Source organism: Scylla paramamosain, chromosome 43 (genome assembly GCF_035594125.1).
Source record: "Scylla paramamosain isolate STU-SP2022 chromosome 43, ASM3559412v1, whole genome shotgun sequence".
NCBI classification, from domain to species: Eukaryota; Metazoa; Arthropoda; class Malacostraca; order Decapoda; family Portunidae; genus Scylla; species Scylla paramamosain.
The window spans coordinates 7,817,284-7,844,783 of record NC_087193.1 but is presented as its reverse complement, the minus strand read 5'-3'; the positions used below and the strand labels follow the sequence as shown (position 1 = coordinate 7,844,783).

Sequence of the window (27,500 nt, the reverse complement as noted above, 5' to 3'; positions counted from 1 at the left end):
ATGCAAGACTGATAAGCTGATAGTAGTAGTAGTAGTGGTGGTGATGGTGGTGATGGTGGTAGTAGTGGTGGTGGTGATGGTGGTGGTAATGATGGTGGTGGTGGTGAATGAAGGAGCCATGCAAACTGAAAGAGAGAGAGAGAGAGAGAGAGAGAGAGAGAGAGAGAGAGAGAGAGAGAGAAGGGAAGAGGAAGGGGAAGAAAGTAGGGAAGAGTAGGAAAGAGGAAGAGGAGAGGAAAGAAGAAATAGATAAATAAGTAGAAAAGGAGAAGGAGGAGGAGGATAAAGGAAAGTGAGCGAGATAGAAAACGGAAAGAGTAGAAGAGAAGAAGAGAAGAAAAGGAAGAGGAGAGAAAAAAAAAGAAGGGAGGATGGAATAGGAGAGGAATGAGTAGAGAAAAATAGAGGAAAGGAGAAAAGGCAAGATAGAGAAAGAGTATATAAAGAACAGATAAAGGAGAGAAGAAAGAGAGAGAGAAAAAAGAAAAGAAAAGAGTAAAGAGTAAAGGAGATACAGGTGATGTTTATAGGTGTGAAGAATTAATTAACTTCACACACCTGCACCTTCTTCCCTGTAACAGGTAAAAAGGTGCGCATTTACCCAACCTCCTTTACCTGTCTTCCCCTCCCTTCCCTTCACTCTGCCCCCCTCCCTCACCACTCTGCACCCCCTTCCCTCCCGGTCTCCCCACCTTACCTTCCTCACCCCTTCCCTCACCTGTCCCCTCTTCCTCACCTGTCTGGCCACTCCTTCACCTCTTCCCTCCCCTCATCCCTCACTTCTCCCACCCCAACTCACCTGTCTTCTCACTCCTCCCTGTCTGCCTCCCCCCAGCCCCTCATCTGGCGCCGGAGCAGGTGTGACAAGAGGCCTCTTGATGTAGGTACCTGAGCCTCATTAACATATTTACCGTCTATAACTTATTCATTGAGCTATTTGTCTATTATTGCTGCTGGTGCTGTTGTTGTTGTTGTTCTCTCTCTCTCTCTCTCTCTCTCTCTCTCTCTCTCTCTCTCTCTCTCTCTCTCTCTCTCTCTCTCTCTCTCTCTCTCTGGCCTCATTCAACTTAGCATCTACTTTCTTCTTTGTCAACGCCTTCGATAGCTCAGTTGGTAGAGCGGTGGACTGTAGTTGGTTCGGAAACAGATATCCATAGGTCACTGGTTCGAATCCGGTTCGAAGGACAATCTTTTGACGATGAATGATTCAAGTTTGTCACGATTGTGGGAATGAAATGTTTCGTGGCAGGTAGTGGTGATGGTGTGTGTTTGTGTGTGCGGGTGGGTGTGTATTAGGATGCTGTGAAGGTCCTGGTGTGTGCTTGTGTGTGTGTGTGTGTTATATGATGGTTATTTTGTGTGCTAATTCGAACAAAAACACGAATGGTTTATGAAGGTGTTCGTGAATGCATTCTTGAATACTTGTGGTGGAAACAACTTAATGACGTAACTCGGCGAAACACTGAGCCAAAGTTGTGCTGTGGTGAAGTTGCCTCATGGACAATGACGTGATTACTGCCAACGATGGAGGAGGGGGATGAAGGAGACACATCACAAATTGCGGTGTTTGTGAACCCATTACAGTTGTCATAGCGAAACTAAAAATAAAATGGTTAAAATGTCCTCTGCAACGGAAAGTGTATGTGGGTTTTGGAAGACAACACTGAGGTGACAGTGGGCACAGATGCTGTCACGTGCTGCAGCAGTCTGATATTGTTATCCTTGTGTGGAAATGTCGCCCACGCAGTAATGACAAGCTGCTCTGAAGGCGACGCTTCTCTCATTGGATTGTGAAATGCTTGCACATTGCTAACGATGACCTGGATGCCATTCTGTTTTAGTTGAAATTGTTAAACTTGGAGAAATAGTGCAGTTAACTTAAAGTCCATACAGTCGACTTTCTTCACAGTTTGTGTAGCTCACTTCTTAATGACGTGGCGGTGTGGTCAGTAATGGACAACATTTATCAGGTAACAAGAATGACTGCTCGAAGACAAGATAGATAGATAGATGGATGGATAGACGAATAAACAGACAGATAGACAGGCATATAGATACGTGGATAGATGGGTAGAGAGATATCTTAACCTAAAGCAACTTAACATAACGTAACTTAAACCAATCTAACCTAAACTAAGTCTAACTGACCTACGTAACCTAACGTTACCCTCCCTAGGTACAAACCGCGTCCCTGGTCTCAATATCCTCCAAGAAATCTGTAAAATGACCAGCATGGACTTCCTTTCCCATTTTTTCCCCTTTCACTACATTACTATACAGGGGAGTTCTTTGGAAGCCATAGATCCTTCCAATTACGGAAATGGGCGGGGACAGAGAGGCAGGTGGGTAAGGGCCCTGAAGAAATTGACCAAACTCTATTATGCGTCGCTCCATTGAGGTAAAAGAAAGGGACAATTCCATTTATCTAAGTTGATTTGAGTTTCCGTGTACTACGTAGGTTGTATGCTGGCGTGGCCCTCTTCCCTTGCTAAAAATTTGTGGTGGTGGTTGTGGTAGTAGTAGTAGTAGTAGTAGTAGTAGTAGTAGTAGTAGTAGTAGTGGTGGTGGTGGTGGTGGTAGTATTTGTTGTTGTTGTTGCTGTGGTAGTGGTGGTGGTAGTGATAGTAAAAGAAATGATAAGTTGTAGTAGTAGTGGTAATAGCATTAGTATTAGTAGTATTAGTAAGAGGAGCAGGAGGAGGAGGATTAGGATTAAAATTAGGAGGAAGAGGAAAAGAAGGAGGAAGAGGAGGAGGAGGAACAACAGTAGTATAATATTAGTAGCAGCAGCAGCAACAGCAGAGGTACAAGTAAAATTACATCCGTTAACTATTTCTCGATGACTACGATTAATAGAATAAATAAATGAATAAATTATTGATGATAGACAAGAAAGATACCAGATACTGCGTTGAGAGAGAGAGAGAGAGAGAGAGAGAGAGAGAGAGAGAGAGAGAGAGAGAGAGGGGCAACAAGCTAACGAGACAACAGCCGTTTTAACGAGAGAACTTAACGAGGCGGTAGGTAAAAATTTTCCAACACCACTTGGACTAAGAAAGAAGAAGAGAGGGAGAGGGAACAATAAACAAACTAATTAATTAAATAACTAACTATCTAACTAACTAACTAACAAAGGAAGAACAGAAGAGGAAGCATTAATTCTTACGGACGCCGATGTTAAAATAATGCACGCGTTTCTCCTGTAGGTGGCGCGCGCAGTCCGTCTCTGTCTCCGCAGTGGCGCGTTTTCTGTTTGTTTTCACCTGCGGTCGGTCGAGTGAGGACAGGCTGTGACTTGTGTTAGTGCAGTGAAATCTCCTTTATTCATCCATACGCGTGTCCTAGTGCGTTGCTGCTTGCCTGGATGATGAAATAACACACCAATCAACACTGCAAGTAAGTGGGTAAGCGCTTGTGTATGTAGGGAAGTTGTGTGGGGTGATAGGATTAATAGAGTGTTGGGTTGTGTTTGTGTTTTATGGGTGGGTGTGTGATCGAGTGGGTTAATGGATATCTTTTGGTGTTGGTGGGTGCTTAGTGGTGTGGGTACTGGGTGGGGTGTGCATGTGGATTATCTGAGTGGATGGGTGGATATGATGTTACTGCCTTTCACGTCTGTCTGCCCGCCTGTCTTATCGCCTCCCGCCCGCCACACTTGTCTGCCCGCCTGTCTCATCGCCTCTCGCCCACCACACTAGTTATCACTGCCACAAGTTTTTCGTAGTTTGTATGTAAATTTCTGCTAAGTAAATACGATCCACTAAGACTCCACTAAGATTTTACCCCTATATGGTAAAAATTCTGAGTTCCACAAATTCAGCTTAGCGTAACCTTGCATCCTAATCTAACCTGACTCCACCTAACACTACCCTGTCCTGGCTTACCTTATTTAATTTTACTTTACCTTACCTAAACTTACCTTATCTTCTTACGTTACTTCATCTAATCTTACCCGAACTTTCTTTACTTAACATAATTTTACCTTTGCATAACTTCTTTCTTACCTTACCTTATCGTATCTTACCTTGCCTTACCTTATCTAATATTACTTCATAAACCTTATTTTACCTTATCTAACCCTGCAACCTAACCTAACCTAACCAATGCTAACCTAACCTAGCCCAACTTAACCTAGCCTAACCTAACTCAACGTAACCTAACCTAACCTAACCTAACTTAACCTAACCAATCCTAACCTAACCTAAGCCAACTTAGCCTAACCTAACTCAACGTAACCTAACCTAACCTAACCTAAGTAACCTAACCTAACCAATCCTAACCTAACCTAACCCAACTTAACCTAGCCTAATCTAACTCTTTGTAACATAACCTAACCTAATCTAGCCTAGCCTAGTCTATCCTGTCCAAACCTAACCTAACCTAACTCAGCCTAACCTATCGTCTGGGAATTATCAATAAGGAAATCTTGTGGGTGGAATATCCGTATGGGAAAATTCCAGGAGCAGACAGGCCACTTCACAGGCACATCGCGCTTAAATGTTTAGAAATTGAGAATGACACGTCCACACACAGCTAAATGTTCACATAGGTAATACAGGACTGGTGACGCGGGGGTGTGTACAGGTGTATAGCGGAACACCTGTGCACATGGCTTACGAGTCAGGTACAGGTAGTAACACACACACACACACACACACACACACACACACACGCACGCACACACACTTTTAGAGATTTTGGTGAAACTTTTGCTGTTGCCTTGGACATATCAAAAGCTTTTGATAGACTCTGGCACAACGCTTTTATTTCCAAACTACCCTCCTACGGCTTCTATCCTTCTCTCTGTAACTTCATCTCAAGTTTCCTTTCTGACCGTTCTATTGCTGCTGTGGTAGACGGTCACTGTCCTTCTCCTAAATCTATTAACAGTGGTGTTCCTCAGGGTTCTGTCCTGTCACCCACTCACTTCTTATTATTCATTAATGATCTTCTAAACCAAACTTCTTGTCCTATCCACTCCTACGCTGATGATACCACCCTGCACTTTTCCACGTCTTTTCATAGACGTCCAACCCTTCAGGAGGTAAACATTTCACGCAGGGAAGCCACAGAACGCTTGACTTCTGATCTTTCTAAAATTTCTAATTGGGGCAGAGCAAACTTGGTATTGTTCAATGCCTCAAAAACTCAATTCCTCCATCTATCAACTCGACACAACCTTCCAGACAACTATCCCCTCTTCTTCAATGACACTCAACTGTCCCCCTCTTCTACACTGAATTTCCTCGGTCTGACCTATACTTATAATCTGAACTGGAAACTTCACATCTCATCTCTAGCTAAAACAGCTTCTATGAAGTTAGGTGCTCTGAGACATCTCTGCCAGTTTTTCTCGCCCGCACAGCTGCTAACTCTGTACAAGGGCCTTATCCGTCCATGTATGGAATATGTTTCACATGTCTGGGGGGGTTCCACTTATACTGCTCTTCTAGATAGGGTGGAATCAAAAGCTTTTCGTCTCATCAACTTCTCTCCTCTAACTGACTGTCTTCACCCTCTCTCTCACCGCCGCAATGTTGCATATCTAGCTGTCTTCTACCGCTATTTTCATGCTAACTGCTCTTCTGATCTTGCTAACTGCATGCCTCCCCTCTTCCCGCGGCCTCGCTGCACAAGACTTTCTTCTTTCTCTCACCCCTATTCTGTCCACCTCTCTAACCCAAGAGTTAACCAGTATTCTCAATCATTCATCCCTTTCTCTGGTAAACTCTGGAACTCCCTGCCTGCTTCTGTATTTCCACTTTCCTATGACTTGAATTACTTCAAGAGGGAGGTTTCAAGACACTTATTCATCAATTTTTGACCACTGCTTTGACCCTTTTATGGGACTGGGATCTCAGAGGGCATTTTTTTTTTTTTTATTGGATTTTTGTTGCCCTTGGCCAGTGTCCCTCCTACATAAAACACACACACACACACACGCACACACATTATTATTATTATTATTATTATTGTTGTTGTTGTTGTTGTTGTTGTTATTATTATTATTATTATTATTATTATTGTTATTATTATTGTTATTATTATTGTTATTATCACCATCATCATCATCATCATCATCATCATCATCATCATCATCAATGTCGTTGTGTCACTTGTTATTTAGGGAAGGTAAATATTGTGTTATTGCTGATGAAATAACGTTATGAACTTTCCATCACCTTCCTTACCTTCAGCACAAAACAATCATTTCAGCATAATTTCCTTCTCTATTAACGCCTTCGATAGCTCAGTTGGTAGAGCGGTGGACTGTAGTTGGTTCATGAAACAGACATCCATAGGTCACTGGTTCGAATCCGGTTCGAAGGACAGTATTTTGCTGGGAAGCGTCTCATTATATTGTGCTGGCGAAACGGTTCATGTCGGGCGATCAATGTGATGACTGATGGTTGTGAGATGTACGAGTAGGATGCTCCTTGTGTGTGTGTGTGTGTGTGTGTGCGTGCGTGGCATGGGGAAACGTGTAAAGCTATTATCAGCAGTACTATGACCCTCCGCGTGATTTTGGAACATTAAGAACCAAAGAATATAAGTAAACTTGAAGAATCCATCAGCTCTACATGTGGCAGTAACTGTATCAAACATACTTACCTATTTTCATCTTATATTCTTATGACTTGACTCCACCTTTGCTGTTTGGTAAGGTCAGATGAGGCGCAGGTATTGCAGGGCTTGTTTTTGTCATGTCGTTGGTTGTCTGGGATGTAATAATTATAATTTATCTATCTATCTATCCATCTATCTATCTTTATAAACTGTCTTATTTAAGGAGCAGTCTGCTGTTGATGCCGTGACGTCACCCGCCAGTCATGACTACCGCCGCCGCGGAATCAGATCGCGAGCACTTTCTCTTCCGTCAGCGCCTTCGATAGCTCAGTTGGTAGAGCGGTGGACTGTAGTTGGTTGAGAAAGCAGAAATCCATAGGTCACTGGTTCGAATCCGGTTCGAAGGACATACTTTTAATGACAAGCGCATCATAATTTGTGTCCAAGTTGTTCGTTTAGAACGTAACTTAAAGGAAGACCGTAAGAAATCATCAGGCTTACCTGTGGCAGTCCCTGAGTCATACTTGCTGACCTGCCACTACCTTTCGTTCCTGTTCATGGATTTATGTAATTTTTTAAAACCCTGTTGAGTCAGCGCTAACAACCTGATTACGGAGTCTTTTCCAGTCATCCACTCTCTCTCTCTCTCTCTCTCTCTCTCCGAAATCCAACTTTGGGTGTCCATTTTGATTGTGCTTGGATAAATGGTTGCCGAGGTGCTGAGTCCAGAGTGATGCGGCTGACGAAAGGGCTGGAGGTGTAAGTGTGGCATTAGTGAAGCCTTCTGTCTCACGCACTGGCTGTTGTCTTTGTCTATCAGTTTACCTGTTTATCTACCTATCGAATTGTCTTTATATCTATTTCATTACCCATCTACGAGTATATCTATGCGGGAACACGTACTAACACTGTTGCCACTGATACCGTGACGTCACGTGCTTCCCGCCTCCGCTGCCACCGCGTAATCACATCACGTACAGTTTCTCTTTCGTCAGCGCCTTCGATAGCTCAGTTGGTAGAGCGGTGGACTGTAGTGGTTCATAAAGCAGACATCCATAGGTCACTGGTTCGAATCCGGTTCGAAGGATAAAATTTTAGTGATAGATTGTACTTCGTGTGTCACGACTGGCGCGACTGAATGTTTCACGGCAGGTGGTGGTGGACTGGCGAGTTGTATCACGACCTGTAAATAAACAAGGTCGGGAAACACTGTTGTCAACTTACACAATTTTGAACTGGTCTGAGATGAGGGTTGAGATTTGAACCTTTGGAAGCAGTGAGTCTGGCGGCCGGATGGTGACTCTCACCATGATCTTAACCCCTTGTGTGTTGCTTCAAGCAGTGAGGTGATCCTTTCACAGCCTGTGACAGTGTGACACTTGCTGCTTCATTTGAGTAATCCCAAACGATCACTCTGAGCTGAAATAAACCAGACATGGGAATATTTTAATTATACTTTTTATGCTTTTTGATTATACTCTTTGGTGTCAGTGGCGGCTTTCAAAATTCTACTGCAAACTTACACCAGAACATTTTCTTGAGCCTGAGAAGCCATTGCAGTCAAAGGGTGATTGATGTACAAGAAAACACGCGTGAGAAACAACATCTAGTGCCTAGTCAATCCCTGTTTTCTTTTCAGCTTCATTTCGCTACTTTAGGTGTGTCAACGCCTTCGATAGCTCATTTAGCAGAGCGGTGGACTGTAATGGTTTGGTAGGAGTCATCCATAAGTCACTGGTTCACTGCGGGGCATAGATTTAGCGGCTGAACACGCCTGATCCGTGGACAGTGAGGGGCGGGATGAATAACAACAAAAAGATTGAACAAGACTGAGGCGCGTGGTGCAGACAGTCGTATCACGGGGCATGGAGATAAATAAGACAGGTGCACGAGCAAGGTTAAGGCTCAAGATAAACCGTATGGCAGTGGTTCCCAAACCATCTTTTTGTTTCCAACAGGCTCACTGCTTACAAAGCCTCAAATCTCCAGCCTTGACAAGTGGTTTCTGACTTTGTTTATTTACATGTCATGTAACAACCACACCCACGTGACACACACACACACACACAATACCACCACCACCACCTTCTGCTAAGGACTGTTTTGTTCCGCCAGTCGTGACACCTGAAACCGAATCTTCTGTCACTAAAACTATATCCTTCGAACCGGATTCGAACCAGTGACCTATGGATGTCTGCTTTCTGAACCACTACAGTCCACCGCTCTACCAACTGAGCTATCGAAGGCGCTGGAAAGTAGAAAGTGAACTGAAGCTTTGGATGAGTCAGCGGCGGCAGTGAGTGGGCGCGTCACATCACGGTGGTGGCAGCAGCACCGTGAGTAACGGTGCTTCTTGCTGTGTGTTGAACAACAAAGATAACACATCGCCAACACAAACAATAATTACAGTAGTAACTATTACAGTCACAACGATATAAACAGCAACATTATCGCAGCACACTCAAACAAGAGTACAAGTGCGTTGAGAAGCCATTAACTTATGGCAACTCACAGGTATCACCAAACTTTTTCTACCACCCATTGTACACACTTACGCAGCACCGGGGACAGTGTGCTGCGTATGGAAAATGTTTCGGCGCCTTAAATCAAGTCAATCAATCAATCCATTACGTATGAAAAATGGTACACACACACACACACACACACACACACACACACACAAGGAAAAGTGTTAGCCTATCTTTTCCAGAACTAGTCAGTGCAAAGGTGAGTCAAGCAGTAAAGAAGGGACAAAGATTTGCAGTTTGGTTATCCTCCATAATGCTCTGTACTACCCTGGTGGCGCATTGGAGGCTGAGAGGGAAGCAGCTCGAGGCCTTGTGAAATGCAGCACAGCCACGCCACTCCAAAGTTCCCAGAAATACTGACACCACCATCTCTCCGTGACGTTTTATACAAAGGTGACGACTTATCCCTAAAAAAAACCCAGAGTATCCCAAACCCTCCCTGCCAGTGCCCCTTGGGAGACGTCCTCGAGCACACCCCAGCTTGGGCACACCTTGCGTTGGTCGCGTCCTGTCGATCACTCCTGTCCTCGCGGTGCACTTCTTGCCCCGCCTCAAAGTTCCCCTTTCGGCTGTAGTTCCCAAACCGCGGGGCGCGCCTCTTTAGGTGGGGATGAGGAGCATACATGTGTTGGGGTGGGAGTGAAGACATTGATGAAAGTCATTGTTCAAAACGTACATAATGAAATTACTCCAAGAGGAATAAATGATATATACTCGTGTAAATAGGTGGGCATGTTTTATACAGAGACTGCCACGTGTAGGACTGATGGCTTCTTGCAGCTTTCCTTATTTCCTCATGTTCTCTTGCAACAAGTATCTATCTTCACACTCGTGCAAAGTATAATTCTGACCGTCAGTCAAATCCATTTCTTTATTACATCAGCTCTCCTTCCGTGTTTTGCTACATGTCACCGATACTACCAACACACGCTGCGGAGTGGCTTGTCAGCACTTCGATGCACCGAAACCATGAACTGGGGCAAGACGTGGCGCGTGCAGGTCTGTTAGACAGTTTGGTGACCACTGATTTAGACACCTTCTGAAATACCGTCATTCAAGATGCTGCGGCCATGACGTGACGTTCCCATTCACTGCCTCCGCTGACTCGTCAAAAACTTCAGTTCACTTTCTCCTTCCAGCGCCTTCGATAGCTCAGTTGGTAGAGCGGTGGACTGTAGTGGTTCAGAAAGCAGATATCCATAGGTCACTGGTTCGAATCCGGTTCGAAGGACGAAGTTTTAGTGACAGAAGGTTCCATCAGAAGTGTGTCACGATTAGGAGAAAATGTTTCATGTTAGGTGGTGGTGTGTGCGTGTGTTGGGCTGGGTGGGTCCTTGTATGTGAAGTCAGGCAGTGAAGTAAAGCAGTGTTAATGACATGACGCTGTTCACTGAGTAATCCAAGAGAACCTTACTGAGCAGAAAATAAAACTACGGAAAAGATTTTTATTCAATCATTCCTTTTGTCAGTGGTGTCTTTACGAATTATGCTGTAACACTTAATTGAAACTTGAGAACTTTTGCATTCATAGAGTTAGAGGTACTGAAGACAACAAAGGCGTAAAGAACACATCACGCTCCTTATCAATGCCCGGGATGCGGATGTTTTAATATTAACTTAATTTTATCAGTGACCTCCAGCGCCTTCGATAGCTCAGTTGGTAGAGCGGTGGACTGTAGTGGTTTCAGAAGCAGATATCCATAGGTCACTGGTTCGAATCCGGTTCGAAGGACACACTTTTAAGAGCTTAACGCGCCTGATCCGTGGACAGGAAGAAGCAAAATGAACGCGTGCTTTGGACCGTTGCAATAAAGAGAATAACAGATAAGAGCAAGGCCAAGGCTATGCTATAGACCGTGTAGGGACTTAGTGGCGTGGCAGGTCACTGATGGCAAGACAGAATCAACAGTAGCGAAGATGGATCTTCCGGAAGATCTGTAAAAAACCTTGGTGTTATAAAATATCTACAAATACAGGTTAGGTTATTATCATTACATATTTATTTCATGAAATCTCCATTAATGTAGATTGAATTATTATATTTTTTTTACACAACTTAGCCATGCTTTTTAATTTTGTTGCATTATATAAAATGTAAGGAATTGGAAAATATGATTTACTTTAAAGGAGGGTCTTGAATGTGAGTAGATTTTGCAGTAGTTTTAATAATCAATAAAAATTTTCCTCCCCTGTGTGTAGAGCAGTGGTGTCCAGACGGGTGCACACACTCCAATGGCCACGAAGGGGAAGTGCTTAGGAGTACATTGTCACATGTGTAGTAAGTCATGTAGAGACGGTGGTATCAGTATCAATCAGCCTTGACGTGCCGTGGGTGTGCTGTTTCACGAGGCCTCAGCTGCTTCACTGCTTAGCCATCATTAATGCGTTCAGAAGTCGGTACGAGATGGTATTAGAAAGGATTACAAAGGATAACAAGCAACAACAATCATTTGGATAATTCTCTTAGGCACTGTTGTTTCGCTTTTATCAGTAAGCGATGAACCTCGAGGGTGAGGGGACAGTAACAGGCACCATGCATTGCTGGATGTGTCACCTCTAACTCAGAATACTCGGATTCTTTAACCCTTTCACTGCCAGACAATTTTTTTTTCCTTCAATGCATATAACTTCTGAGGCAATATTCTTGTGGTAAATATCTTTAAAATAGTTTGTGGCGTAAAAAGACAAAATTTACGGTTTCCTCTCTTTTCTCTCCTGCGTCTCTTCCAATAGATTATACATGGGGTATGAAGTTCAACGAAAGACGATCGCAAGAGTGAAAAACGTTAAGAGAACAGACATAACGCCAATATCCAGGTACGCAGTTCCCTTACACGACGACGTTATGAACTGAGAGGAGGCAGATGTACTCTACATAAACACCCGTGCAAGTGGTCAAGAGATTCACGTTCACCACACACCGTACATCCTGCGTATACTGTTTACAAAGAGGGAGGCTCTGAAGATTGTCACTCCTCTCATCAGCGTAATCTATGCCACTGTCTTGCACTTCACCCTCTTACTGCTGTGATCGTGTTTCTGTTGACATTCATGTTACTATATAGAAGATAATTTACAGACACAAAAATGAAGAAAAAGGAATTACTTGTGTCTTTCTATACCACTGAACTGTTTAAGATAATGCAGCACAGAGAGTGTCAAAGTTGTGAGTTATGAGGAAAACTTTGTCCAGTAGTGAATGGGTTTAATTAATAGTATTCTGCTTCATTCCACCGCCATGCACTGTACTGGGTCAGGAGAGGTCAGCACAAGGGAAGGATAATCGTTAAGAGTTCGAAAGCTTGACTCCGGTAGGTAAAAGGTTTCAGGATTATGTTAAGCGTGAACTAGTGCTGTGTGTGTGTGTGTGTGTGTGTGTGTTTTCTGTACTCAATCTTCATTCGTATGTATATATTCGCAGATGTCTTTTGTTTGGTAATTTATTGCTGTCTACTTCACTTGTTGCTGATGCCCGAATTTCTCTCTCTCTCTCTCTCTCTCTCTCTCTCTCTCTCTCTCTCTCTCTCTCTCTCTCTCTCTCTCTCTCTCTCTCTCTCTCTCTCTCTCTCTCTCTCTCTCTCTCTCTCTCTCTCTCTCTCTCTCTGTTTAGCTATCTGTCTACCTAACCATCTATATATCTATATACCTACCTATCTGTCTGTCTGCCTATCTATCTATCTATCTATCTATCTATCTATCTAGCTATCTATCTATCTCTAGCTATTCTTGCCCGTGATGTTCGAATGCACAGTGAGGGGCGCCACTACTCTGGATGCTGCCGCCAGACATGCCGCGCTCACCGTTATTACCACACAACACCACTGACTCCGCAATTTTCACTCCGGCGCCACTTTCTCCTCCGTCAGTGCCTTCGATAGCTCAGTTGGTAGAGCGGTGGACTGTAGTTGGTTCAGAGAGCAGACATCCATAGGTCACTGGTTCGAATCCGGTTCGAAGGACATTGTTTTGGTGGGAGATGAGTTTGAGCGTCATGAGCGACTGGACGAAATGGTTCATGGCAAGAGGTGGTGGTGATGTGCGTATGCGTGTGTGTGTGTGTTTGTGTATGTGGGTGTATGCTTTGTTTTATGTATATTAATGTTTTCATATAAGTAATTACAGGTGTGTGTGTGTGTGTGTGTGTGTGTGTGACCATCGTTGCCTTGTCACATGGGAAATATACAACTGACAGCTCTTCATGTTCTCTCGGCTGAAGACAGACACAGCAAATGAGGGAACAAGGCAGTTTGAGAATGAAAGACTAAGTAAAGGTAAAACAAGCGTAACTCACCAGGTGTTCAATTGCTCAGGTGAAGAAGGTAACCTACGCGCGCATACACACACACTTCGCAGTTACGTACGTACATTATGTGTGTGTGTGTGTGTGTGTGTGTGTGTGTGTGTTTGTGGGTAGGTGGGTGAGCAGCTGAACCATATGACTGCTGTTGCGGCGTTTAAAGACTAAATCAATCTCGCTTTTCTTTCTCTAGTAACTTACCTACTCAATACAAGCACAGTTCACCAGGGTGCTTGTATTGAGTTGTATTGGGTGCTCAAGTAAAATATCCAGCATCGTTTAACAAAGCTTATTGTCTTCCAAAAGGATGCCACTGATCTTAATAATTGAGGAGGTTGTGTTTGGTCATATTCTCATACTTCTCAGCGCCTTATCTCTTCTTTTAATGGATGGTAATGGAAGCTGTTGGGGTCTTAAGGATGTTTTCATCAGTAGTTTAAGGATTCTGTATCGCCACCCGGGACCAAAACAGCCACGAGAACCATAAACCGTGACACACTTGAACGCGAATCATTCATTGCCAAAATGTTGTCCTTCGAACCGGATTCGAACCAGTGACCTATGGATGTCTGCTTTCTGAACCAACTACAGTCCACCGCTCTACCAACTGAGCTATCGAAGGCGCTGACGGTGGAGAAAGTGGCGCAGAAATTATAACAGCGCGGCGGCGGCGGTGGGTGGCACGTGACGTCATCATGGCGCTTGCACCAGGAACAACAGAACCACGTGTTGCTGACCAGTAATATCCTGTCAACGTATACTATTTGTTACCATCTTTCGTATCAGCCTGCACGACGACTCTTGAAAACAATATTGAGTTATTCTCCAGGATGTTGATATTGCTGTATCTTTTTTTTATGGTTACTTGTTTGTTAGGTTAGATTGTGTGTTTGCTTATAGTTAGTAAACCTTTTCCCTTCCACTCACTCCACAAGGCACAGTTGCACCTTTTACTCAGTAATGGCTACAGTTTTCTACACAAGGCTCTTAAAGGGAAGAATTGTTTGATAATAGCAGCACAGACTCATATCTTGCCAGCCTTATCGCGGCGCCTCCCAGCGTGTGGCATCAGCGTGAATGGCATCGCCACTTGGCACCCCCGCACCTCACCACGTGACACAGTAACCTCCCGTGTGGCAAAAATCTCCCTCACACCTTGGCCTATCATTATAAGTGTGTTCAGAGGTCACTCCCCATATGTATAGGTTTTAAATATAGTGTTAATGGGGAGCCACCGTGTCCGTGTGATTCCTGACATACCGACGTGTCACCTGGCGGGGCTTCAAGGTTGTCGGTGCCACTGACAAGGCCACACACAGTCTGCAGCGTCGCGGGAAGGCTGGCACGGCTCGGAGCTTACGTCACTGATATCAGACATCCATTTCCTTTAATTTAAGAGCCTCGTGGTGCAGAATATTGTAGCACTTAGTCCGTGATTCAAAGGGGAATGGTTTATTGCGAGTGTGAGAGGGAGAGAAACTTTGCTTGACGTTTAGTGTCAGGATAAAACCGCAGGAAGCTGTACACCTAACCTGACGAACATGGCTAACCATAGACAATGACTTTATAACTAACCATAGACAGTGACTCTGCTTGACGTTCAGTTAATGCCGGGACAGAGCAACAGGAAGCTAACTACGAATAATTACACCAAACATAACACCAATTTGATCACTCTAGGGTAACTCAGCATTGTTTTCAGGAGTCGTTATGCAGCATGGTAAGCGGAAGGGTAATGTAGTTAGTATACGTAGATATGCCCAATTTATCTATCAACCATGAGTGGGGTATTACTGGTGCCAGCGAGATAGTCACTTGGCGATGCAGTGCTTGGTGTGTGTGTGTGTGTGTGTGTGTGTGTGTGTGTGTGTGTGTGTGTCATGTCTGCAGCAACACGTGGTTAGGTTGTTCCTGGTGGAAGCTCCGTGACGTCACCCGCCAGTCGCCGCCGCCGCCACCCTGTTACAATTTTCACGCCACTTTCTCCTTCGTCAGCGCCTTCGATAGCTCAGTTGGTAGAGCGGTGGACTGTAGTGGGTTCAGAAGCAGACATCCATAGGTCACTGGTTCGAATCCGGTTCGAAGGACAACTTTTTCGGTCATGAATGGTTCCTGCTCTAGTGGTGATGATAGTGGGGATGAGATGATTCGTGGCAGGTGATGGTGGTGGTGGTGGTGGTGATGATGATGGTGTTAATGGTGTGTTTGTGTTTGCATTTAAGATTACTGCTTTAATGTTTTCAGTATAATACGTACAAATCATGCAATGCTGGAGCTGACGAGCACACACACACACACACACACACACACACACACACAAGGATACAAACCTAAAAATGAAGTGAAAATAGAAGAAGAAAAAGAAAATTATGATGAATTGAAACAAAATAAGAAAGAGACACGAGTGAGTGTGTGGCCGCGTGGTTACGTAAGACAGACAGCAAGATAAGAAGATAAGAGGTTTCGATATGAATTCTACTTAACTGCAGCGTCCATGGTGATAAAAATAGTTATAGTAATAGTAATAGTAATAGTTATAGCAATAGTTATGGATTTACAGTAGTAGTTATAACAGTAGTAATAGATGAAACAGGAGATAAAACACGTGCTAAAAGGTTACAAAATAATAGTAAATGAAGTAATAGTAAAGATGAAATATTTATAGTAATAGTTGCAGTAATAGTTCACACGTAGTAGTAATAATAGTAGTAGTTACACAAATACCAACAATCATAGTAAGAAATAAGACACGTGTTGTAAGATGAGAAAAATAATAAATAAATAGTGAAGACGAGGAGCTGTATGAGTAACAACAGGGAAATAAAAACTCTTGCTTACAATCCGGGTACTTTTAACAGGATACAGGGTGTTGCGTGTTCCCTCAGCTCCCCTCCAGGTAAATTCCCCCCTCAGCATTGCACCCATAAAATTTCCCTTAGGTAGTTCCTGATATGGCTAATTGGGTTAAGGGGAGTGTCTCAATGGGGAAAATATTTGTGGGGAAATTTTCATGGAGGAAACTTCGTGATGGAATGAAATGGAGGCATGAATGGAATGAGAGAGAGAGAGAGAGAGAGAGAGAGAGAGAGAGAGAGAGAGAGAGAGAGAGAGAGAGAGAGAGAGAGAGAGAGAGAGAGAGAGAGAGAGAGAGAGAGATTATTATTCCTTTCATTTGTTTGTTTGTTTTAGTTTGTCTCTTTCTTTGTTTCTTTTTATTATTTATTTCTTTGTCTCTTTTTCTTTTCTTCCTTTTTCTTACCTTGTTTTATTTATCTCTATTTTTTGTTTACTTATTTCTGTTTATCTTATATATTTTCATTCATTCATTCAGTGCCAGTCGCTAAGCCTACGAATATACATTTCTATACAGCCTACACAGACCGTAATTTCACTCCACGTCAGGCTGAGGAAACGAGACACGAATATCAAGTAAGGTAATCAGCTCACCTGCCCGCCCCCCTTCCCTCACCTTACCTCACCTGCATGCATTAATAAAACAACATACTGGCAGCTGATTGTCATGACGAAACTGTACTGTCTGACACACTTAATGCCCGCCTGTGTGTGTGTGTGTGTGTGTGTGTGTGTGTGTTTACGGTTATCACTCACAGTATATTATCTTAAGACGCTGCGAATTTCCCATACAAGATACGTTATAATACACAAGGTAAACATTCACCTTTCCCAACACGTGCCAAGATTACCAACACCATCACCAATGCAATAGTATCAACATACATCTCCATTTACCATCAGCTCCTTCGATAGCTCAGTTGGTAGAGCGGTGGACTGTAGTTGGTTTAAGAAGCAGACATCCATAGGTCACTGGTTCGAATCCGGTTCGAAGGACATTCTTTTATTTATTTTTACCGGCAATTCCACTCACTCCTAAGCGGCGGATAGAGGCCATTATGATAGAAAGAGGGAGCGTTGAGTGATTAGAGCGTCCCTGGTGCCCGTTTTCATTACTCTTGGTTACTCCACTGTGTTATTTTCACCCGGCAGTCGAGAGTTGGTTTGCCGGCACTGGCGCTCTCTCACCCTCACCCCGTTACCGTACCGTGCACTTGATATCTTACCTGTCTGTCCCATAATAATACTCCTCGCGCATAGAATGAATAAGGAGATACAATTAATACTGATAAATACTGTGTGATTTCGCCATTCAGTTGTTTTAAATGCTCAGTGGTACAAGTTTAAGGGTAAGAATGTAGGAAAAGCGCAAAGTAAAAGAAAGGAGTGTTTAAAGTAAAGGCAAAGAAGTAAAGAAGATAAGATTATAAGCACAAAATGTTTTAATAATTTGTTGTAGTTTCGCAGAGGAAAATGTTAGGAAGTAAAGAAGGGTTACCAGTGATGTAAACAGTGCGTGCGCTGAGGAAAATTAGCAACTTGTACTACACTTGTGTCTATGAATCGTGTATTCCTACTTTTTTTTTATATTTATCCAGTCGTTATTCTTATTTTTGTCTATTTTCATTTATTTATCTATTTTTAGACCATATGGTTCTCTCTCTCTCTCTCTCTCTCTCTCTCTCTCTCTCTCTCTCTCTCTCTCTCTCTCTCTCTCTCTCTCTCTCAGTTTACAACCGGTTCCTTCCCGCGTTATATTAATACCTCTAATACCTCGCTTCACCGCAGAGAAAACGAGGTAGCGGAGACTAGCACAACGAGGAAACTCAAATGAAAGTGTGTCATTGTTGTCAGCGCCTTCGATAGCTCAGTTGGTAGAGCGGTGGACTGTAGTTGGTTCAGAAAGCAGACATCCATAGGTCACTGGTTCGAATCCGGTTCGAAGGACAAACTTTTTAAAATGGAGATTAATTTTTAGAGATCATATTTTTAACTTTAATTTAATTTAATTTAATTTTACTATTTGTTTAAATGTAAAAGTTTCAGTGTATCTTTGCGGGATTCTGTGCTTTAACTGTGGTGTTTTTTTCTTCTTATTGTTGTCATAAGGTGTGTGGTAGTGAGGTGTTCTTGTTTTTTTTTTAATTGTTACAGTCACGTGTGTGCCCAGGTGTGGCAGAAAACGTAACACAGGTGAAACATAGAAAATGGACAAGATTTAGAGGGAACTCAAGTGTGTGTGTGTGTGTGTGTGTGTGTGTGTGTGTGTGTGTGTGTGAATGATACATCTTATTACAGAGGAAGAGAGAAAAAAATATAAATAAATAAATAAATGTGCACAAGCGAAACATGCACACATACATACAGACATACACTTGTGCGACTTATGCTGGAGAAAACGTACATGTGCGTCTCAATTGTCTGTGTGTGTGTGTGTGTGTGTGTGTGTGTACGTGTTCAGCATACTTATATGTGTCAAGGGAAAACGTACATGTGCACGGCCACAAACAGACACGTGTGCGTATTTGGGTAAGATGGGGACAGTTACGACCGTACAGAGAGAGAGAGAGAGAGAGAGAGAGAGAGAGAGAGAGAGAGAGAGAGAGAGAGAGAGAGAGAGAGAGAAAGAGAGATAAAAGAACACACATTGAAAAACAAGAAAAATGGGATCTCTTGTTTACAGCTGTTACAGAAAAAAAAATTACGTAACGTGTGTGTGTGTGTGTGTGTGTGTGTGGAGCGGGTGAAAGGGAGTGAGTGTGGATGTGGATGACGGTGCTCTAATGGAGGGGAAAGTGAAACGTAAGGATGCAGATGGAGTGACCTTGCTGCTGGAGGAGGAAGAAGAGGAGGGTGATCGGATGATAATACTGTGGTGGCGATGGCAATAGCGGGGGAGTGAGTGTGTTATCAGCGGTATCAGCAAGGAAGTAGGAGCAGGGCGCGTCTGGCGGGACAAACAAGGGTTGGGCGGGCAGACGTGAGTTCCTGCGGTGTCTTCCCGAGGAGTGTGGCGGCAGGGTGGTGTGGAGGCAGAGTGGCAGGTACTGGCGCGCACTGTCACGGCCTAGCGAGCATGGCGGGGCAGGTGCACGACGAGTCTTATTGATAACAGTAATGGTAGTGAGCTTATTGATTATTTTGATGGCATTACTGCTGCTGCTGCTGCTGCTGCTGCTGCTGCTGCTGCTGCTGCTGCTGCTGCTGCTGCTGCTGCTACTACTACTACTACTACTACTACTACTACTACTACTACTACTACTACTATTGCTGCTGCTGCTGCTGCTGCTGCAGCAACAACAACAGCTAGTTTTCTTTTTTGGTTTCCGTGGCCTTGGGTCTGTCGCGCCGTGACGGTGACGCCCCTTCCACCTCGAGGTGTCTGGAGTGGCCTGGCACGTGGCGTGCTCGGAAGCAGCCCCAGGCATCGGAAGGCCCTTAAGTGGGGCAGCCTGCCCTACCTCTCCTGCCCAGCCTCCCCCTGGCCCCCCCATCCCAGTCTCCTCAAAGAGACGCGGCCGGGGAATTCCCTGTGTGAGCCATCGCCGAGCCGCCTCGCCGACCAGTCCGCCGCGGTATTATTCCCGTGTTTATCGTGCGGGCAGGACGCCGCTCCGGCAGCCCTCCCTTCCTGGCCCTCGACCCCAAGGCGGCGGAGGTGGCGGCGGCGGCGGCGGCACCTCACGCCCCGCACAGCGCAGCACACCTCAGACCCCTCCGCCCCCTGTGGGTCTTCACGCCGCGCCTTTACGTAGGGCGTGTGGCATTCTCAGATTACTGGGCCACATTCCGGGGCACATCAGGACATTGGTCCTGCAAGGGGCTTTGTTCTCTGCACGCGGCGGTGTGTTGGCAACAGAGGGAGAAAGTGTCCCTTCATAGTGCTGCAGTGCGCCTTACGGGGCCTTCGCGTCACGCCTCCACGCGGCACACTTCCCGCGCCCCAGGAACGTTCACCAACTGGTGTGTCCTCGCTAACACTTAGTGTGTCACAAAACCACTGTGGGGGCGGGTTTCTTTCTCCTCCCTCTCCGTGCCGCTCCCAGCACGGTGACGGTGACGGCGACGCGGGAAAGGATCTCAGTAACAGCGCCGCGTGGTGGCGGTGGCCAGAGCTGAACCTGGATCAGCATAGTGGGGCCACCAGAGCGTCAGCATGAGGATTCTCTCTGGCCTTGCGGGGAAGATGGCACCCGTGGCAGGGCCGCGCGGCAAGGCCGTGCCCACACTCCCGGCGGCCTTCACTCCGGAGCAACACGGAGTCATTCCAGTGAGTCAGCGGCGGCGGGACGGCAGGCGGGGTGCGGAGATGCAGCAGCAAGCGGGAGCCGCCAGCACCATGGCAGCGCCTCATAGCGGCAGTGTCGAGAGTGACCCTGGCAGAGGCAACATGTCCTGCTCCAACCCCTCCTCGCCGCAGCGAGAAGCCCCTGCTGGCGGGACATCAACATCTGACCCCTGCAGGATGGAGAGAGGCACCGCCAAACAAGCGTCGTCCTCCTGCAGGGGCAGCCGTGGGGACGCCAGGGACGTTGGTCTCGGCAGTAGTGGACGAGGGACAGACGCGCGGCAGGCACCCCCCTGCACGTACCCCGGCACTGACTGGCAGGCAGGTGACGCCAGCAGGAAGGGTCGAGGATCAGAGTGCCACCCAGCGGGCAGCAGGAGCAGCAGGAGTCGGGTGCGTCAATACAGGAAGCGTGTGTGCGTACGGTGGGGCAGCCTGCAGTGGTCTTTGGCCCTGGTGGTGGTGGTACGGTCTGCGGCAGGCTGCCAAGGCGCTCCGCACCACCACGCCGTCGCCAACGCTCGCCCCCTCACCGTGGCCTGAGCCGCGACGCTCCCCTCATGACTCACCACGTAACTTGCCGGGCTATGGGTGGCCACGAGGCGTCCTGCCCCTCACCCTGCCGCTCTGCTCAGTGCTCACTGCACGCCCACGCACACAGGCGGGGAGTGTCTCCTGGGACAAGTGTGTCATGCTTTCCTCCACTCACGCTGTTGATGCGGCGGGACTATGAATGCGACAAGTTTTTCTTCTAGGACCTAACTGTACCAGTCTGTAGGAGAGTGAGGAGGAAATAGTGATGTTCCCAACTCGTTTGACTCCCGTATCTTCCTCCAAGTTCTTGTGGCGGTGATGACGAACAGAGCAAGTTTTTATCTGGTATCATTCTCTCGTGGGCTAACGATGCGGACTGCCAGAGTATTGCCCGGCGCGCTGTGTTGTGGCGGCAGTGCAGCCAGTCACAAACAGCATCACAAGGGCCAATAGATCTGCTGATTTTTTCTGTGGTGTTCCTTCCTCTGTGGGCCGCCGCGAGGCTCACGTCATTATAACTTTCCTGCGAGTTGTTGTGGCGCTGCGGTGAATGGCGGGGCGGGGAGGCAACACGGCCATTATTGCTGCAACTTTTTACCACTAACTGTAATAAATCATGGCATTTTGGTCCATATTACCTGTAAGTTCCTTTATTACACGCGCGCGTGTGTGTGTGTGTGTGTGTGTGTGGGTGGGTGTGTGTGTATACACTTATTTTTCTATTTGTATTTTTACATGATAAAGTCTAGCTCATAATGTCGTGTGTGTGTGTGTGTGTGTGTGTGTGTGTGTGTGTGTGTGTGTGTGTGTGTGTGTGTGTGCGTGTGTGTGTGTCAACGGGAATCCTGTGATAAGTGAGGCAGCAAGTGGTCTGTGTGGCTGCGTTGTAATACACTGTAATAGTAATAACAATAACAAAAATAAAATAAAGTCAAACAACTGAGTATTTCATTACATCACTATTTGGAAGGAGAGAGAGAGAGAGAGAGAGAGAGAGAGAGAGAGAGAGAGAGAGAGAGAGAGAGAGAGAGAGAGAGAGAGAGAGAGAGAGAGAGAGAGAGAGAGAGAGAGAGAGGGGGGGGTGAAGATAAATGAATAAATACAGTATAGATATTGTTATTTACTCATATATTCACTATTCACATTCTATAATCACTTTCTCTCATGGAATTCATCAACTACCACTTTTTTTTTCATTCTCTAACAGCCTCATCCTTGTTGGCAATTTGTCCGTCTATCCTTGTACAATTTATTCATAACTCTCTTCGCTTCATTGTCTTCAGCTCTCGTTCATTCTTGCCTTTATTCATAAGATTCTGTTACCTTCACTCATCTGACAGCTTCCTTATCTGTATTTATCCTCCTCCTCCTCTTCCTCTTCGTCGTCCACTTCCTCCTCCTCCTCCTCCTCCTCCTCCTCCTCCTCCTCCTCCTCCTCCTCCTCCTCCTCCTCCTCCTCCTACTACTACTACTACTACTACTACTACTACTACTACTACTACTACTACTACTACTACTACTACTACTCGCTCTCCTCATCCTCCTCTTCCTTCTCTTCTTCCTCTTCCTCCTATTCCTCCTCCCCACTCTGAGTCACCTGGCTTCGCTCACCTTTTCGTCATAACCTAAACACTTACTCACCCGATGATTTTTCACATCTTCCGGGTCTAATTTATATGCAAAACTAAAATCTAACTTGCAGATTATAATAACTTCACTAAACGTTTAATTACTGGTGATGATGGTGGTGGTGGTGGTGGTGGTGGTGGTGGTGGTGGTGGTGGTGATGGTGGGTCTACTCAGGTAAACTATTCTCTGCCAGGTAAGCGGAGGTTGTCAGAGGTGATTAGTGGTGCGATGCTGTGTGTGTTTACCTGTGGAAGACATTAAAGGTGAGAGGTGATGCAACGGTTCAGGTAATACTAATCTTGTTCTTGCTCTTGTCCTTGCCCTTAGTCGTCTTTCCTCGTCCCTTTGTAGAAGTTTATTTCCTCATTGATTTTTCCTCACTAAAAACTTAAAGAATCAATCATATAGCATTAGTTCAGGTGATACTGTTCTTGTTCTTTGTTTTTGTTCTTGTTCTTCATCTTCGTCTTTCCTCGTCTCCTTAAAATACTTTAATTTATTTTCTCAGGTTCTCCCGCAATAGAAGCTCAGAGTCAATCAAATAGCGCAACAATCAACACATTTTTCCCTAATTTTCATCCCTGTGAGCCTTCAAAAAAGTCAATTCATAAAAGGAAAGAAATTTGACCGTCTTTTATCTCTTCTTCTCTCATATCTCTCTCTGAACTCACCTCTTTTGCAGTCTTTCCACTGTTCCTTCATTCTCTCTCATTTTCCTCCGTCCTCCCTTAGATCCATCATTCTTCAGCTTGTCTCCTCCACGAGGCTTCATCTTCTACCACTTCGTCCCCCAGCCATCGTTCAAAGAATTTCTGCATTTCCTCCATCTTTTCTCCAGTCTGCCTTGTCTTCAGCCCACACTCAGATCAGTATTTTTTTGTTCTGCTTCACAAACTCCTACTTGGTATCGTCTTATCAAACTTACCCATACCAGTGCATTCTTTTCTGTATCCCCTTTGAATAATTTCTGCTATTTACTCGTATCACACCTTTCATTAATCATTAGCCACTCTAAGCCACTCTCCATGTTCCACGGCCACTTCCAAACATTATACCGGGTGGAAATTACTAAACTTTTCCTTGTAATCTCTTTCTTTTTTGTAGACGCTCATAAAGGTTTCACACTTCGCTTTTTGTGTCTGGAATTGTTGCATATCTCAGGAAAAGATTTAAACGTATATAGATGGATACTTTGGCTGCTTCTCATTCTTACAGTTTGCATTCTTAAACGTGAGTGGGTAAATGGATTCTTAAACGTTTCGATACCTCGTCTTGACTTTCAGAAGGCTGTAGTACCCGTTATAGAACTGTCCACGAGTGTTTTCAGGGTTCCAGTGATAGTTTAATCGTTTTACTGCCTTGTTCAGTCTTTGTTAGTGTTCACAGCACGTACTTTTTTTTTATTATGTAAGAGGGGCTCTGACCAAGGGCTACAAAATAACAGGAGAAAAAAAGGCCCTGTGAAGATCATAGTCCCCAGAAGAGTATAGCCTAGTCCCCAGAAGAGTATAGCCTTGGGTACAGCAAAGGAAAGAGAGAATAGAATGTTAATTTTGTCCTGCATAAGGTACGAGACTATCTAACAGACCATGATAGAAAAATAGATCTCTAGAAAAAGACTGTATGTGATAATGTGAAAGAAGAACAATTGCTTAAGTGAAAGGATTAACAAGAATTCTGCATTTACCCCCCGAGAGAGAGAGAGAGAGAGAGAGAGAGAGAGAGAGAGAGAGAGAGAGAGAGAGAGAGAGAGAGAGAGAGAGAGAGAGAAGAGAAGAGAAAAAATACACAAGAGGACACAAATGATCAAATCTGTGACGTTTAAAAACAGTATGGAGTTGAAAAAAAAAAAAACACTTAGGAATCCTGACCATGGTGTTGATGTTTATACAAGAGGGCGTGTGGCAAGGCTGTGGAAAGCAAGAACAATACATCAGCCTCTCTACTGTACGCGCTTGGTTTTCTGATAACACCCCGAAGCGTAACAGCCCGAGTGTTGGTGTTTGTTAAAAGTGCCTGTTGCTGGGCTGTGCAGGAGGAGGAAGAGGAGGAGGAGATCAGGAAAACAAGAAGGGAAAGAAAATATAAGGAAAAAGAATAAAAAGGAAAAGGACAAGAAAAACATTTGGAAGAAGGAGGAGAATGAGTAGAAAAGAAGGTGATGAGGAAAAGAAGAAAAGGAAAATAAAAAGAAAAGACAAGAAGTACAAAAGGAAGAAGAAGAAGGAGGAGGAGAGGAAAAGAAGAAGAAGAAGGAGAAGGAGGAGACGAAGAACAACAACAAGAACAAGAAGAAGAGTAAAAGAAAAATAGAAAGAAAAGAAAAAGGAAAACGAAAAAGAAACAAGGAATTTAAACAAAGAAGAAAAAGGAGAAGGAGGAGACGAAGGAAAGCAACAAGAATAAGAAGAGAAAAATAGAAAGAAATTAAAAAGAAAACGAAAAAAGAAACAAGAAAATTAAACAACAACAACAACAACAACAAGGATAACAAGAAGAAAGGAAAATATAAGAAACGATGCAATATTTCAGTTTCACTTGCAGAATACCCGTGTCTTTCCGAGGCTTCAGATAGAGAGTCATCTTGTAGTGTAATGTCTCTGTTGCCTCCCACCTGCCACACCCTCGTGACAGGTGCTAAATGAGTGTTGTTCCCTGGATTATACGCCTCACCTGAACACCCTCCTACCTGTGTGTGTGTGTGTGTGTGTGTTTTGTGTTTTTTTCATCGAATTCTTTGTTGTTTTTGTTTTCTTCTGGTTTGTTTATACTGTTTTTTTTTTTTTGGTAATTATTCGTGTTGTTGTTGTTGTTGTTGTTGTTGTTGTTGTTGTTGTTGTTGTTGTTGTTGTTGTTGTTGTTATCCTTCTTCTTCCTCTTCTTTTTCATCATCTTGTTCCTTTTGTTCTTGTTCTTGTACATATTCTCTTCTTCTTTTTCTTCTTTTTTTCTCTTCTTCTTCTTGCACCACTACCACCACTTCCTCTACCTCCACCACCACCACCTCCTCCTCCTCCTCCTCCTCCTCCTCCTCCTCCTCCTCCTCCTCCTCCTCCTCCTCCTCCTCCTCTATCATCCATCATTTTCATTTTCGTCATTTACTCCTCCATTTACTCTTTTCTGGGATGCTATTTTGCTGGGGGAGGAGGAGAAGGAGGAGGAGGAGGAGGAGGAGGAGGAGGAGGAGGCGCCCACACTCACACTACCATCTTTGCTCTACTCCCTCCACTCTTACCTCCTCTCTCTCTCTCTCTCTCTCTCTCTCTCTCTCTCTCTCTCTCTCTCTCTCTCTCTCTCTCTCTCTCTCTCTCTCTCTCTCTCTTTCTGTCTGAAGGTAAAGATATTTATGGCGAGTTTTCAAGCATTCCTTTTTTTTTTATCTTTTTTTTTTTTTTATCTTTTTGCACTGCCCTCCTCCTCCTCCTCCTTCTCCTCCTCCTCCTCCTATCACATCTTGCGGCTCCTCTCCTTTACTAGTTTTCTCTCCCTCCTATTTGTTCTCTACCTGTCTTCTCTCCCTCCTTCCCTCCCTTCTTTCTTCCTCCTCTCCTTCATTATCCAGTTCTTATTCCCTCCCTGTCTCTCATCTCTCCCTCCATGTCTAGTTTTTTCTCTCCCTTACTTCCCTCCTCCCTCTTCCCTTCCCCCCATCTCTTCCCTCCCTCCCTTTTTAGGAATTCAGTACGGTGGGCAGGTCATGGACACACACACACACACACACACACACTTCCTACTAACTCTCCTCTTACTAGTCTTTCTCTCTGCCTCTTAAAGACTCTTACTTTGGCTTCCATGGTAAGAGTACGGTCCTTAAGGCTTTTTCCTCTTACCAGCGTGTCATGTTTTTGGCGTTCTCTTCCTAGGATAAGTTTGGTTAGGTTAGGTTAGGTTGGGTTGGGTTAAGTTAGGTTAGGTTAGGTTAGGTTGGGTTAGGTTAGGTTAGGTTGGGTTAGGTTGGGTTGGGTTAGGTTGGGTTAGGTTAGGTTGGGTTGGGTTGGGTTAGGTTAGGTTAGGTTGGGTTAGGTTGGGTTAGGTTAGGTTAGGTTGGGTTAGGTTAGGTTAGGTTAGGTTTGCTTTTGTTAGGTTAGGTTAAGTTAAGTTAGGTTAGGTTTGTTTTAGTTGGATTTAGTTAGGTTAGCTTAGAGTAAGTTTGATAAGGTGAGGTTTCGTTATGATGTTAGGTTTAGTTAGCTTAAGTCAAAACATGTCAGGACAGGTTAGGTTAGATAGGTTAGGTTATCTTAGAGGAAGCTTGGTTAGGTGAGGTTTAGTTACGTTAGGTTAGGTTAGATTGTCTTCCACGTATTTTGTGATAGAAGTCCCCTCACTGGCTATCATCCTCACTTCCACTTATTCCCTCTTCATCTCCTTTCACTCATCTTCCTTCACTCCCTCATATTAATGTCTCCCCTCATTCGTGTTATCATTTCCTTCTCTTCTCATCTCCCCTCATTCTCATCTCCTTTCCCATCCCATCATCTTCCCCATTTCCCATCATCTCCCCTTACTTTCATGAACCATCTCTCCCTCATCTCTTCTCATTCCTCCCATCACCTTTCCCTCTCACTTTCCTCATCCTTCTGTTCTCTCATCTCCCCTCACTGTCTTTAGTTGCTATGGCTACAAGGAGAGAAGGGAAAAGAGAAGTAGAGGAGGAGGGGGAGGAGGAGGAGGAGGAGGAGGAGGAGGGAAAAGGACAAGAGGTGAATTTAAGTTTCCTTTGCTTTCTCTTAGCTTTCTCTTTCCCTTTCCTCCGCTCACTTTCCCCTCAGTTCCCCTTTATTTAATTAACCTGAGTAAGAAT

At 44.7% G+C, this 27,500-nt stretch overlaps 1 long non-coding RNA gene and 12 other non-coding genes across 13 annotated transcripts in view; 11 read left to right on the top strand and 2 right to left on the bottom strand.

Moving 5' to 3' along the window:
• The first annotated feature begins 1,095 nt into the window (after positions 1-1,095).
• Trnay-gua (transfer RNA tyrosine (anticodon GUA)) lies at positions 1,096-1,185 on the top strand. The gene is given in 2 exon segments: positions 1,096-1,132; positions 1,150-1,185. It is a non-coding gene; the product is annotated as a tRNA-Tyr (tRNA).
• A 2,008-nt stretch (positions 1,186-3,193) lies between these two features.
• The window catches only part of LOC135093693 (uncharacterized), a 31,037-nt gene continuing 6,730 nt past the window's right edge, over positions 3,194-27,500 (top strand). The window contains exon 1 of the long non-coding RNA XR_010263457.1: positions 3,194-3,396. This is a non-coding gene — a long non-coding RNA (uncharacterized LOC135093693). The remainder of the gene's footprint in view (positions 3,397-27,500) is intronic.
• Trnay-gua (transfer RNA tyrosine (anticodon GUA)) lies at positions 6,240-6,330 on the top strand. The gene is given in 2 exon segments: positions 6,240-6,276; positions 6,295-6,330. It is a non-coding gene; the product is annotated as a tRNA-Tyr (tRNA).
• Positions 6,884-6,974, top strand: Trnay-gua (transfer RNA tyrosine (anticodon GUA)). Its single transcript is given in 2 exon segments — positions 6,884-6,920; positions 6,939-6,974. It is a non-coding gene; the product is annotated as a tRNA-Tyr (tRNA).
• On the top strand, positions 7,565-7,654 carry Trnay-gua (transfer RNA tyrosine (anticodon GUA)). Its single transcript is given in 2 exon segments — positions 7,565-7,601; positions 7,619-7,654. It is a non-coding gene; the product is annotated as a tRNA-Tyr (tRNA).
• Trnay-gua (transfer RNA tyrosine (anticodon GUA)) lies at positions 8,724-8,813 on the bottom strand. Its single transcript is given in 2 exon segments — positions 8,724-8,759; positions 8,777-8,813. It is a non-coding gene; the product is annotated as a tRNA-Tyr (tRNA).
• Trnay-gua (transfer RNA tyrosine (anticodon GUA)) lies at positions 10,237-10,326 on the top strand. The gene is given in 2 exon segments: positions 10,237-10,273; positions 10,291-10,326. It is a non-coding gene; the product is annotated as a tRNA-Tyr (tRNA).
• On the top strand, positions 10,738-10,827 carry Trnay-gua (transfer RNA tyrosine (anticodon GUA)). Its single transcript is given in 2 exon segments — positions 10,738-10,774; positions 10,792-10,827. It is a non-coding gene; the product is annotated as a tRNA-Tyr (tRNA).
• On the top strand, positions 12,964-13,054 carry Trnay-gua (transfer RNA tyrosine (anticodon GUA)). Its single transcript is given in 2 exon segments — positions 12,964-13,000; positions 13,019-13,054. It is a non-coding gene; the product is annotated as a tRNA-Tyr (tRNA).
• On the bottom strand, positions 13,924-14,014 carry Trnay-gua (transfer RNA tyrosine (anticodon GUA)). The gene is given in 2 exon segments: positions 13,924-13,959; positions 13,978-14,014. It is a non-coding gene; the product is annotated as a tRNA-Tyr (tRNA).
• Positions 15,390-15,479, top strand: Trnay-gua (transfer RNA tyrosine (anticodon GUA)). Its single transcript is given in 2 exon segments — positions 15,390-15,426; positions 15,444-15,479. It is a non-coding gene; the product is annotated as a tRNA-Tyr (tRNA).
• Positions 17,151-17,241, top strand: Trnay-gua (transfer RNA tyrosine (anticodon GUA)). Its single transcript is given in 2 exon segments — positions 17,151-17,187; positions 17,206-17,241. It is a non-coding gene; the product is annotated as a tRNA-Tyr (tRNA).
• Positions 18,102-18,192, top strand: Trnay-gua (transfer RNA tyrosine (anticodon GUA)). The gene is given in 2 exon segments: positions 18,102-18,138; positions 18,157-18,192. It is a non-coding gene; the product is annotated as a tRNA-Tyr (tRNA).